Source organism: Cajanus cajan, chromosome 2 (genome assembly GCF_000230855.2).
Source record: "Cajanus cajan strain Asha chromosome 2, NIPB_CcT2T_4, whole genome shotgun sequence".
Classification (NCBI taxonomy): domain Eukaryota; kingdom Viridiplantae; phylum Streptophyta; class Magnoliopsida; order Fabales; family Fabaceae; genus Cajanus; species Cajanus cajan.
The window spans coordinates 48,131,677-48,145,479 of record NC_138518.1 but is presented as its reverse complement, the minus strand read 5'-3'; the positions used below and the strand labels follow the sequence as shown (position 1 = coordinate 48,145,479).

The window sequence follows — 13,803 nt, the reverse complement described above, 5'->3', positions numbered from 1 at the left end:
ATTAATATTGTATTAATAGAAGATTCGGGGTGTTACATTTTATTTCCAGTTATTTTGGATATTGAAGAAAGAACAGTTATGAAGTTTTATGTAAACCCTTTTACCAACTTTGAAAGTTTATTTTTCTTAATTTAATTACATTATTACGATATATGTATTGGGGTAGTAAGGGTGTCACATTATTAATCATTTTACTTTCCTTGTATGATAAGTATTTACTGTGTTTTATATTTTCAATATATTAAAATGGATTTATTTATTTTTATAAAATAGTAGGAAGATTTATAGAAAAAATCGTTAGAATATATAACATTATATTTAAAATAAATATCAATATTATGTACAAATAAAAAATATCAATATTAAATTAACTTAATTCATTCTAAGTTGAGAAAACCAAATTCATATATTCTTTGTAGGTTTTTTCTTACCATACTTTGACTAAACTCTACACAGTGTGCAAGTCTAATTAAAAATTTAAGAATTAAGATCCCATTCACGTTTGATCTTCTTAGAGGATAAAAATAAATGTTAATCGAGTCAAGGACTTCACAATTAAGACGGCTAAAGTATTTTAGTAGAAAACAACAATTTTAGAACTAGCTAGTGTTAATATATAACTCGTTCTCTAACATATTTGGTTAATATTTTTTTAATAATTAAATTTCATTAAAATTTATAAAATTATAGAAAATTCATTAGATTTATCAATTTTTTTAATTTTAATAAATTTTAACTAATAATAAAGAATATATCGAAAAGAGTATATTTGTTTAAATTTCTCTTATAGGAAAATATGTTTCACAGTTATATGAAAGAAAGATGTTATAATTTAGGAAATAAATCTAAAATAAAAAATTGAATCTTACTTAAGGTTGAATTGAAAGCAGAGGTGCTGAAGGACCTTGTAAACTAGCTTGCATTTGAGGGTCGTACAACACAAACCTTCTTCTCCTTCTCCTTTTCCTCCTATCAGCTCTTAGGGAAGTTATGCTACCCTTAACACAACGAGGGAGGATGCAGTTGATGCTGCACAAACCCTTGTGCAATCATTCATTGATGGCTTGTCGGAGTAGTTCGTTACCAAAGGTAAGGTGCGCATTTTGGGGTCAGCCATTCACCACCAAGAGATTACAATAGTTGGAGGTTGTTGACAATAGAGAGCATGATGCTCAAGTCCATGTGCCCACTGCAAAGGTTCAAATAGTGGGACAGGCCTAGGTACCTTTATCCAATGGCCATTTAGGCTAACTAGGGCTAATATGGCAAAGGTAATCAATGTTTCAATATATTACATTCTAATGATGTTCTTAATTAATTACATTTTACTAATTTAATGGTATATGGTGTTTAGGTACCTTTTAGAAAAGGGAAAGTTGTTGTTGCTACACATGCAATAACTTTTGAGTTTTCTCTAATCCATTGACTAACTTGATGCCATGAACATAGCTTTTAAGGATGACCTCCTTTCAATATTAGTGGTGCAGTTATGTATTAGGTGGGTATTATTTGTAATGATTCTTAATTTGATATATTCAATTACATGTTCCTTAGATTATATTTATATTCACAATTATAAGTATCTTTATCATGTGGTTGTTGGCATTCAAATGCCTTTTATTTTGGTTTCATTTACCCAATTTCCATCTAATCTATTGGTAACAAAGACACTTAGAGGAATCAGTATTTGATAGACCGCTTCAAGGATGGAGGAAAGAAGATATACTTAGAACCTTATTTGAAAAAGTAAGTATTTATGTTATGTTTAATTTTAAGTTTACAGTAACTTCAATGTTTCTAACAATATTAAAAAAAATGTAGTGCACGTTGAAAGCTCCTCGTGATAATTTTGAGGTAGTTTCTTATAGTTTTCTTGTGTTCATTACATAAAAAAATTATTGAATTACCTATTAGACACATCATCAATTTGTAAGTATCTACTATCAATCTTTGTCGATTCTTTGTTTATAATTTCATGAAAAAAAATAAATATTGTAACCTTTAATTTTTTATTTATCATTTTCTTTCGTAGGTCTTTGGAAGTAAACTTGAGGTTGCGGGGGCTTCTTTTGGAAGCTAGGAAGAAGGTCTAGTATATTACCCCCAAAGTAAGTCAACCATCAATCAAATAGTAGTTAGAGTTCAATTAAAATATATTCTAAGTATGATTTATTTATGTTGTATATTATAGTGTCCACATCAAGCTAGTAATCATAAGTGTGGCTATTAAGTGATGAAGCATATGTTCACCATCATTACTAACAACATTAGGGACTCATGGAGAGAGGTAATACATTTTTAATTCATATTTTTTAATTTAAATGATTATACAATAATATAATGATCGACTAATGTTTAATTTATCTTTATTTTGAATTAATTGTATAAGTATGCAAAAATCTACATCCATTTTTCCATGATGACATGGAAAATATCCGTAGTGGATGGGCATCTTACTTTTTTTTAGGCTATTCAAGATTGATTTACGCTTTTGTAAATTATTTTAGTTTTATTTGTGTATATTAGCTACATATTTATGTTTTAGTTTTATCCTTTTGGTACATATATATTTGTGTACATTGTTTTAGTTTTATTAGAGTGCATTGTTATTAATTAATGACAATTTTTATTAAATTTAGGATTGATTGGTATGAAAGTTAATTTATACATTATTTCAATTTAAATGATAGATATTATGCATATTATATAAATTACTATTGAACTGGACAACAATATGCTAAATTGAATTGTTCAGAATATATTGATATATATATATATGTGTGTGTGTGTGTGTGTGTATATATGTTATGTAGGTTTTGGAAAAATTCATAAAACAAACATTAAAAAAAATCTCACATTTTATGATGGGTGTGACGTCACCTATCATAGAATGTTCACATTCTATGACAGAAAACGTTACAGCCATCATAAAATGTGGATGTGATATATTATATCCCCATATTTCATACTCTCTATTATGATAGACATTGACCACTCGACATAGAATGTGAATTTTCTATGTCTTGTGTTGATCTATTATAGAATGTGCAGACATTTTATATCATTGTCCCAAACTGATATAGAATGTCCAAAACACCTATCATGAAATGTTTGTCCTACAATAGCGTACGGACTATAATATATAATTAAAATTACTATTTATACACAATAAGAGAAACATTATAATGAAAAAATTTTGAGCATCAATCATGCCTCTAAACTAATTAGTTTATAACCTTATATATTTGGGGAAAGTTGATAAAAGTTATGATTGAACATGGGTTAAATGATTATTTGAATGAAAGCATTTAAGACATGTTAGTTTTAATGTTTAGAAACTCTAAATAGTCTTTGAATTCAAAGATATAAGACTCGTGAATGAGATTAATTAACATAAATAAGAAAGTGTGCTAAGTGAAAACACACACTTAGTCTTAAGGGTTTAATTTTAACCTTAGTTGACATAATAAATGAAGTGCTTTTCCATTTTCTTACAAGTATATCAACAACGTCCAATGGATAAAGTCATAAAGTCTTACTATATGATTTCATTAATTCCTTATCCTATAATATAAATAGATGAATAAAATATTTCTTATACCGATAAATATAGTCTAAAGCACATAAGCCAAATTATTGAAAGAGCCTAAATGTAACATCCCAGTTTTCAAAATGGTTATTATTACTATTATTATTATTATTTAGTCATAATTTGGTGATTATATTTTACTTCAATTGTAACTAATTCACACTCCATTTATGCTTAATTGTAGGCTTTAGAAAGATATGTGTATTATTGGGCTTAATTAGATAGTTGTGATTTTCTTTGTTAAAACCGTTTTTCGCTGGGCTGATTGGCAAGCCTCGGTGTTTAGGGCATAACTTGGGCTGTGATGGTCCAAATGATGCAAAATTGGTGTCAATGGAAATCTAAGAGAAAAACGCACAACGTTTACAGAAATAGCCATTTGCAAAATCGGTCGTTTAGGAGGTCAAAATTGGAATTTGATTGATACAATTGTTTCTCGCTGGACTGATTGGCAAGCCTCGGTTTGTGGGGTATAACTTGGTCGGTGGTTGTTCAAATGATACAAACTTGGTGGCTATGGAAAGATAAGAGAAAATCCTACAACTTTCATGAAGGAAATATTTTCAGATTCGGCTGTCTATAAGGTCCAAATCAGTAGCTAAAGTCGGTGAGGAAAAGAACATGGCACCAACTCCATTAATTCACACCAACTCCATTAATTCATCCCACCAACTTTAATAATTCATCTCACTAATTCATTCCACTTAGTTTTGTCTAAGATTTTTTCATTATTTTCCATTTTTTTAATGTGTCTTGAAGGCTATAAATAGCCCTTCACTTCTCCATTGCAAACCATCCCTCAATTCTCATTCTCTCTTCTCTTATACTCTCTTCTTCTCCTCTTCTTCTCTTTGAAGACCTAGAGGAATCCATAGGAGGTGGTTCTATCCTAGTAGAAGGAGCCTAGAGGAGGAAGCTCTTCTTTAGTTTCAGCGCTTGTCATCCAGGTAAGGGGGGGAGTGAGAAATCTCGCTCTGGGTGTGGGATTGTATGCTGGGTAGTGGGATTGGCCCCCAATCCTGTGTTTGTTGTATGTTATATTGTTTGTATGTTCTAATTGCTTGGTTAATATGTGTGTATGAATAGAAATTCTGTTGAGATTATGATTGTGAAAGTTATGAATATGATATGATAATGTGAATGTGATGTTTCTAATGATATGATGTGATGATGAAATATGATGTGAAATGACCATGAGATATGATTGACCATGAGATAGATAATGTGATAATGTGACAATGAGATATGAAATGTGATAAAGAGAAATGACCATGGAAAGTGATAAAGTGATATGAGAATGCATAGAGTCTTGTTTGACATGCATCATTTGCATAAAGTGATAAGGGTACGATATGGAATACGCCGCCAGAGAAGGCCCCCTAGTGTAAAAGCTGTGGGGATCAGTCCTTGGAGATGGCTCGGTTTGGAAGTCCCAGTCTCGCCCATTGTGTGCATGGGATGTATCTTGCGCGGCTTAGCTATCCCGACGAGACTCTGGTAGTATGTCCTTCTAGTGAGAGTGCGCAGAGGTTGTGTCCCGGCATGTACTCCTAGACTACTCTTTGTGTATTGCTAGCGGCAATATACTACGTGATAAGTGACTGGCGCCACATGCATGATAAAATGTAGTCCGTGTCCATACATGTGTCTTCTGATGTTATATGACAAATGGATATGCCTTGAAAGAGTAAGATGTGATATTGTTAATCTATGTTATATATGTTTTGTTTGTGTTTGGCTATCTAGTATATATATTCCTACACTGTGAGCCGAGTGAGATGTTTTCTCACTCCCTTTTTCTTTGTGTTGTTCTTCTCTGACTGTTATACAGGTGATTATCAGTATGAGGCTGAGAATGTTGGTGGTGAAGCTTAGGCTTCTTTATGGGCTATGCTCTGATAGGACATGTGACATCGGGGTATAGATAAGATTAGATTATGTTGTTAATGTTATTAAAAATTACTTTGAAAACTTTGAGATTTATTTCTTTGTAATTTCCGCTGATTATGTTTGTTAAAAATGTGATACTCTGTAAACATGTTTGATTATTAAAGTTATTTAAATTTATTGAGTTATGATATGCGGGGTAGAGGGTGTCACATTTAGTGGTATCAGAGCAGGTCGATCTAATCGACCGTGAGTTATGAGTCTACTATGCTTGTTTGGTAGATTAATAATGTGATGAGTTGATTGATGTGCTAATATGATGATTGATTATGTTGTGTGCATTGTGTTCTCAGGATTTGTTTGATAGACATGATATAATTTGATGATGCTATTTTTGATTGCTCTTTTCATAATTGCTTATTTGTTTGATACTTCTTGCTTACGTGAGAAGTAGTGGTTGAGTAGTATCACTCTTATGGTGAGCTTATGTACCAATAGTACGGATAAAGCCTATTGAGACCTTAGAATTAGGAGAGACATTAATTTGTCAAAAGTTTACGATTAATGAAATTTAGGAATCTATAGTAGTAGCGATTGAATCCAAGGAGGTTGTATCTGAAAATTGGAGTTTTGATATTTTGATGAGAGGTTGAAACGTTCCTTGAGTATTGGTGCTTCATGTTAACTTTTATGGTTTAGGTAATATGTGAATATTATTCTCTAAGTCCTTTGCACTAAATATGTGAGCTGTTTTGGTCTAGGATTGTAATGGAAAGCTTGAATATGAGTTTAAGGTGGAAAGGAGTGAGTTTGGAATGGTTGAGGTATTTTGTGAAATGTTAGTACATTATTGCTGTATAATATGGGGATTATTTTCGTTAAAATTTTGTTGTGCCTGTATGAGTATCGTATTGACAGAATCAGATTTTACGGTCTTCACAAAAGTAGTAGCTTTGGACGTTATCTTTCTAATGGAACTGGAATCAGGTAAAACGGAGGTATAGAACTCTAGTTATAGCTACTTTGGTGATCAAAGGTCTAGTTATAAGCGCTGAATATATCTGCTGCGGTTTTTGAAATTTGTAGCTAAGAAGATGATCTTTTTAGAATTCTATGTCTTCGTAGGAGTTGTAGCTTATTCTCTTATCTTTATTTTGAGATAGGTTTGAGATCATTTGAATAAGTATAACTCTCTAGGTATCATTTTCTTTAAACATTGTTGAAGGGATATGTATGGTTTCATGATATTTGTTTTAGGGTGTTTGCATAAGGATTGAGAGGTTGTTTAAAGGTTGTATAATGCTATGTGATAAAGTTTGTTCATGTACATGCTTATCGATGGTATATTTGAAGGTTTAAAGTTGGTATTCTAATATGATTTAGTAAGCATGTATGTTGATATGTGGATAGATGACCTTAGGGATCAATTGGTGAATGTCGTGTGGTTAGTGAGATTGATCTTAGGGTGTGATATGATCATATTGTAGTTGAAGGTGGAGATATATTCAAGACGGTTGTATGTTAAGTATTACTATTTTATTTTATCTTATTTATTGATTGATTGATTGATTTATTTATTTATTTTTATTGTATGAGATAAGTTTTCTAGTTCTTGTAAATTCCAGTTAAGGTAAACATGGATATGTCTCAGGTAGAAGTTGTATTTAAGTGAGAGATACCTAATTCAATTAGTAAAATTAAGAGTTTTCTTAGGATAATTTATAGGAGATTTATTAAGTAAATGTCTAAGGTAGCAGTTAGAGGTTTAGGCTACTCTCATTTCACTCACCTCTACTACAGGAATCTCTTTTGCTTTCTTTTCCTCTAGCTACTAAGATGTTTCAGTTCACTAAGTTGTCGTTTGCCTACCCATGAATTCAACAGTAGTTTGAAAGGCTAACCCATATCAGGAATTTCTGGACCTATGTTTATTTTTAAGTACCCAAAACATTTTATCGCCTACTTCTCTAGGTCGCTTACTATTACCTTTGACTGGATTGACTAAGAAATAGTTGCCTTTGTGTGGGATAACAAAGGAGAAGGTAGTTTTCAAACTCTTAAGGAAAGATTGGTTAATGTTAATACTACTAGATTTTAGCAAGACTTTTGTGGTATATAGTTATGCTTCTAAAGATAGGTTCGGGAAGAGTGTTGTGGCAAGAAGAAAGGTAGTAGCTTATGATTCTAGGCAATTGAAAATTCTTGAGAGGAATTACTTTACCCATGACTTTGAGTTAGCAGTTTTAATATGTATACTAAGATTTGAAAACACTACATATATGATTCTAAGATTGAGGTATTTAGCGATCATAAGAGTTTTAAATACCTATTGACCAGAGGAAATAGTTAAAAGTCCTTAAGGAATAAGATCTTGATATTATTAAGTTATGTGGCCAAAACCATTATGGTAACCGATGCTCTGAGTATGAGACCTTTATATTTACCTTTTTTTTTCCTGATTAGAAAGATAGATCTTTCAGCTCAACTTAGAGATTTAAGTTTTTCTGATAAGGTTATTCTTAGTAGTGTAAGACAAAATTTAAATTGAGTAACGAAAGGATTGATTAGATGATTTATTTGGTATGAGGTTATAGGATAAGGAGGTGGATAAGAATTTGACTTGGGTATAGCTAGAATGGTGAAATTAGAAATCTGGTATATGTATCTAGTGAACCTATGCTTAAGTGCTTAATCTTTGGAGAAGGTCGTAGAAATAAAGCTATTATTCTAGCAGATACCTTGAGTAGGATGATCTTTCACCTACCATATTTGACGATTTAAGGGTTGTATTTGATTAAAGAACTTAGCGACTTAAGCGTGATGTGTGAGCTCACCCTTAGGAGCATTGAATTTAGTATGTTGAAAATGACTAATGAATTAATGGACGAGATTAGAGAAGCTTAGGAGTTAGATTCTTTCTTAGTGAACCAAGTGGAGAAGATTGGTAGAGGTATAAATAGCCCTTTATGAGTAGAAGTTGATGGTATTTTGGGGTTCAATGATAGGATCTATAGCCTAGTAATCTTGAATTTAGGAAGATGATCTTAAAGGGAGTTTTAAGAGCTACTAAGGTGCATCAGAGTGGCACAGCGGAAGCGTGGTGACCTTAAGTAAAGAGAAGAATAGAGGATATTATGTACTTATATTTAGTATGGTATAAGTATGAGACAGAACATCAGAAGCCTTTTAGGACTTTTGTAGCCTTTAGATGTTCCTGTTTGGAAGTGAAATAATATGTCTAGACTCTGTTGTGGATTTTCCAAGGAAATTTAAGAAGAATCTTGAACGAGTCATAGTCAAACCTCTTCGTTTCAAAAATTCGAGGACGAATTTCTTAAAAGGGGGGAAGTATTGTAACATCCCAGTTTTCAAAATGGTTATTATTACTATTATTATTATTATTTAGTCATAATTTGGTGATTATATTTTACTTCAATTGTAACTAATTCACACTCCATTTATGCTTAATTGTAGGCTTTAGAAAGATATGTGTATTATTGGGCTTAATTAGATAGTTGTGATTTTCTTTGTTAAAACCGTTTTTCGCTGGGCTGATTGGCAAGCCTCGGTGTTTAGGGCATAACTTGGGCTGTGATGGTCCAAATGATGCAAAATTGGTGTCAATGGAAATCTAAGAGAAAAACGCACAACGTTTACAGAAATAGCCATTTGCAAAATCGGTCGTTTAGGAGGTCAAAATTGGAATTTGATTGATACAATTGTTTCTCGCTGGACTGATTGGCAAGCCTCGGTTTGTGGGGTATAACTTGGTCGGTGGTTGTTCAAATGATACAAACTTGGTGGCTATGGAAAGATAAGAGAAAATCCTACAACTTTCATGAAGGAAATATTTTCAGATTCGGCTGTCTATAAGGTCCAAATCAGTAGCTAAAGTCGGTGAGGAAAAGAACATGGCACCAACTCCATTAATTCACACCAACTCCATTAATTCATCCCACCAACTTTAATAATTCATCTCACTAATTCATTCCACTTAGTTTTGTCTAAGATTTTTTCATTATTTTCCATTTTTTTAATGTGTCTTGAAGGCTATAAATAGCCCTTCACTTCTCCATTGCAAACCATCCCTCAATTCTCATTCTCTCTTCTCTTATACTCTCTTCTTCTCCTCTTCTTCTCTTTGAAGACCTAGAGGAATCCATAGGAGGTGGTTCTATCCTAGTAGAAGGAGCCTAGAGGAGGAAGCTCTTCTTTAGTTTCAGCGCTTGTCATCCAGGTAAGGGGGGGAGTGAGAAATCTCGCTCTGGGTGTGGGATTGTATGCTGGGTAGTGGGATTGGCCCCCAATCCTGTGTTTGTTGTATGTTATATTGTTTGTATGTTCTAATTGCTTGGTTAATATGTGTGTATGAATAGAAATTCTGTTGAGATTATGATTGTGAAAGTTATGAATATGATATGATAATGTGAATGTGATGTTTCTAATGATATGATGTGATGATGAAATATGATGTGAAATGACCATGAGATATGATTGACCATGAGATAGATAATGTGATAATGTGACAATGAGATATGAAATGTGATAAAGAGAAATGACCATGGAAAGTGATAAAGTGATATGAGAATGCATAGAGTCTTGTTTGACATGCATCATTTGCATAAAGTGATAAGGGTACGATATGGAATACGCCGCCAGAGAAGGCCCCCTAGTGTAAAAGCTGTGGGGATCAGTCCTTGGGGATGGCTCGGTTTGGAAGTCCCAGTCTCGCCCATTGTGTGCATGGGATGTATCTTGCGCGGCTTAGCTATCCCGACGAGACTCTGGTAGTATGTCCTTCTAGTGAGAGTGCGCAGAGGTTGTGTCCCGGCATGTACTCCTAGACTACTCTTTGTGTATTGCTAGCGGCAATATACTACGTGATAAGTGACTGGCGCCACATGCATGATAAAATGTAGTCCGTGTCCATACATGTGTCTTCTGATGTTATATGACAAATGGATATGCCTTGAAAGAGTAAGATGTGATATTGTTAATCTATGTTATATATGTTTTGTTTGTGTTTGGCTATCTAGTATATATATTCCTACACTGTGAGCCGAGTGAGATGTTTTCTCACTCCCTTTTTCTTTGTGTTGTTCTTCTCTGACTGTTATACAGGTGATTATCAGTATGAGGCTGAGAATGTTGGTGGTGAAGCTTAGGCTTCTTTATGGGCTATGCTTTGATAGGACATGTGACATCGGGGTATAGATAAGATTAGATTAGGTTGTTAATGTTATTAAAAATTACTTTGAAAACTTTGAGATTTATTTCTTTGTAATTTCCGCTGATTATGTTTGTTAAAAATGTGATACTCTGTAAACATGTTTGATTATTAAAGTTATTTAAATTTATTGAGTTATGATATGCGGGGTAGAGGGTGTCACACTAAACATGCTATAGTCTATCTAGCTAGTTGGACCAAGTCCATCAACTTTCCACTCATTCTTAATATATACTTCTGTCAACACTTTATAATCTACACATACTTGTACAATTTTATACTTCTATTCTCCACTCACTCTACTAGAGGCTTTTCATGGACACTTCCTTATCGAGTCTTGAACATGCAATGCATCATCAATGACCTTATATATGGTAGTGTTTCTCTGTAAACAATGAGCCTCCTCAACGATGAGTCTTTCTTTCTTTTTTTACACGACTTCATTGAGTTCTTCTCCCTTTTTGTGACTCTTCAAAAGCTTGGAACGTTTCGTTTCTTTCTTACTATGATTTTTATGATGGTTAAATAAATACACAGGAGAGTATATGTCACACTAAATATGCTATTCTTGCAAATAAAAATAAAAATCATGATATAATTTCCATATCATTTCAAAATTGAGAACTAAAGATTAATATACATTTATGAGATACATTTTTATTAATCAAACATTATTTTAATACTAAAAGAAATCAAACTTAAAAAGACTATGTTAACCTCCATAAAATACAATTTAACTCAAACTATATATATGTCATTATTGTGCCCTTAGTGCCTTAGTAAATATTTGTGATTTACACACATTCCTTATTAATTTAATTTTAAAATCACAATACAATGATCAAAGCTGTAAGCTACTAGAATTGGGTCCTTCTCAGTAGATGATTCCTCGGTTGGCCTCATTGTTTAGATGGTATTCTTTTATTAGTATTTTTCAAACAGTGCCAGCTGAATTTGACTTTGGATTATTATTATTTTGGGTGGAATTCCATTTCTTTACCGTACCTTCTTACCACACAAAGCATGTCACTACAAAAAAAATAACCTATGCTTACAGACACTTTTACTTATAGACCTGAATTAGTGTAGGTAAAACTAAGAAAAAAAATTTACCTACCAATGTTTAATGTAGGTATAACTCAAAAATTTATACCTACTTTTGTTTGGTGCAGGCAACATCCAATACAACTCAAAATTCTTCTACCAACAAATTGTCAATGTAGGTAAAAGCCTTTAAAGACTTATGCCTACTACTACTTCATGTAGGTAAAAAGTTTACAAGATTTATACCTACAGTTGTTTAATATAGATAAAAGTCTATTTAAAACAAATAAATAATTATATATAAGACTAATTAATTTCATAGAAAATCAATATCAATACAAACTATATAATTAAAATATGAATTAAATAATCAATAGAAGGGAAAATGATTTTAGAATAAAATGTATAAAAAGGAAGAGAAAATAATGATAGAATAAAAGTGTGATTTAAAAATAATTATAAATATAAAATGATTTTAGAAAAAATTGTGTACGAATAATAGTAAATGATATTTTAGCAAGAACAAAATATTAAATTAGATATATCAATATATCAATTAATGAAATTTGAACTACACTTCGTATAGAGTACACATATTCTCTATAAGAGATATATACATATATGTATGTATATATATATATATATATATATATATATATAGGTACAATAATAATAATAATAATAAATACTTTTACCTATAGTCAGAGCATGTAAGAATAAGTTAATGACTTTTACCTACGGTCATAACATGTAAGTACGACTTAATGGTGTTTACCTATAGTAGGGGGTGTAAATATAAGTCAATGACTTTTACCCACGCATATTGCAAATTGTAGGTATCTCCTATAGTGACAGTCAAATGTAATTGTTGGTAAAATTATGCTGTAGGTAAAACTTATAGTGATAGACTATTAGTTGTCCCTATATGCCCCCTCAAAGTTGACAACTTCAATGTCCGTAGGTCAAAGTCCATGATACCTTTACCTATGGAATTTAGATTTTTAGTGACATTTTCTGTGTGTAGGCATAAGTCATTTTTCTTGTAGTGTGTGGTAGGTATCTTTGCATTTTTTTTATAAGTAATACAGTTTTATTTAATGGTTGAGACAATAATTTGTGAGTTAATCACTGTTTAGTGTAATACAGTTTTTTTACATTGACAACCAATTATATCTTTTAATTGTGTCATGTCACTTTTAAAAATAAATATGTTTACAGTGACATAACATAATTAAAAGATATAATTAGTTGCCAGTGTAAAAAAACTTTACATTGACGGTGATTAACTCATAATTTATTTAATTAAAAGAATGATGAAAAGCAAAAAAAAAAAGTTTTTTTTTTTAGTTAAAGAGTAAACTATACGGTTATTCTCTACAAGTCATATAACTTATAGATTTGCAAGTTCTTCGAAAGTGCTAATATCATTGAAAGAGAATGATATGAACCTTTCTCGTGCCTTGTATCTTTTTTCTTAAACCCTAAACATGCATGTCAATTTCCTTTATATGTTAAATTTATTTGATCCTTTCTTGGTTTAAACTGCAAGAGGGAACAAACTATATATATTAGTCAACATGCATGCGTCAGGGAACAACAACTTCAATGATTAACAGGCATGGTACTTAATAATATATATAACCCCTTTCATGTGTCCTTGTAAGAGCCACACAGCATTTACATTGGCATTTACTATGCATTTAATGATCTCAATTATATCAGTTGATATGTCATGTCATCGTGCATATAGAAATTAATTGAAAAATGAATAAGAAGATCGTGACCATTTTAATCTTTTCGAGATTAATTTTAAATATAATATTACATAATTGGATAGTTAAATTAATTAAATTTGTATTGTATAAAAATTTATTTAGTTTAAATTTTTAGATCTCACTTCTCATCCCTTTAAAAAAGAAAAAGAAATTATTTCACTACTCTTTTTAGAGAAAAAGAGAGAAATAGACGAGGAATCCGTTTACTTTAGAGGTTACTCTATCTCTAAACTTATTTCATTTAATAATTCATGTTCTACATCAAATTTTAATGATCTAAT

The 13,803-nt window shown here is 31.6% G+C and overlaps 1 long non-coding RNA gene across 1 annotated transcript; it reads left to right on the top strand.

Moving 5' to 3' along the window:
- Positions 1–415: 415 nt before the first annotated feature.
- On the top strand, positions 416–10,829 carry LOC145954313 (uncharacterized). Its single transcript, XR_014431509.1, has 3 exons — positions 416–4,536; positions 5,421–9,713; positions 10,598–10,829. It is a non-coding gene; the product is annotated as an uncharacterized LOC145954313 (long non-coding RNA).
- Positions 10,830–13,803: the final 2,974 nt, after the last annotated feature.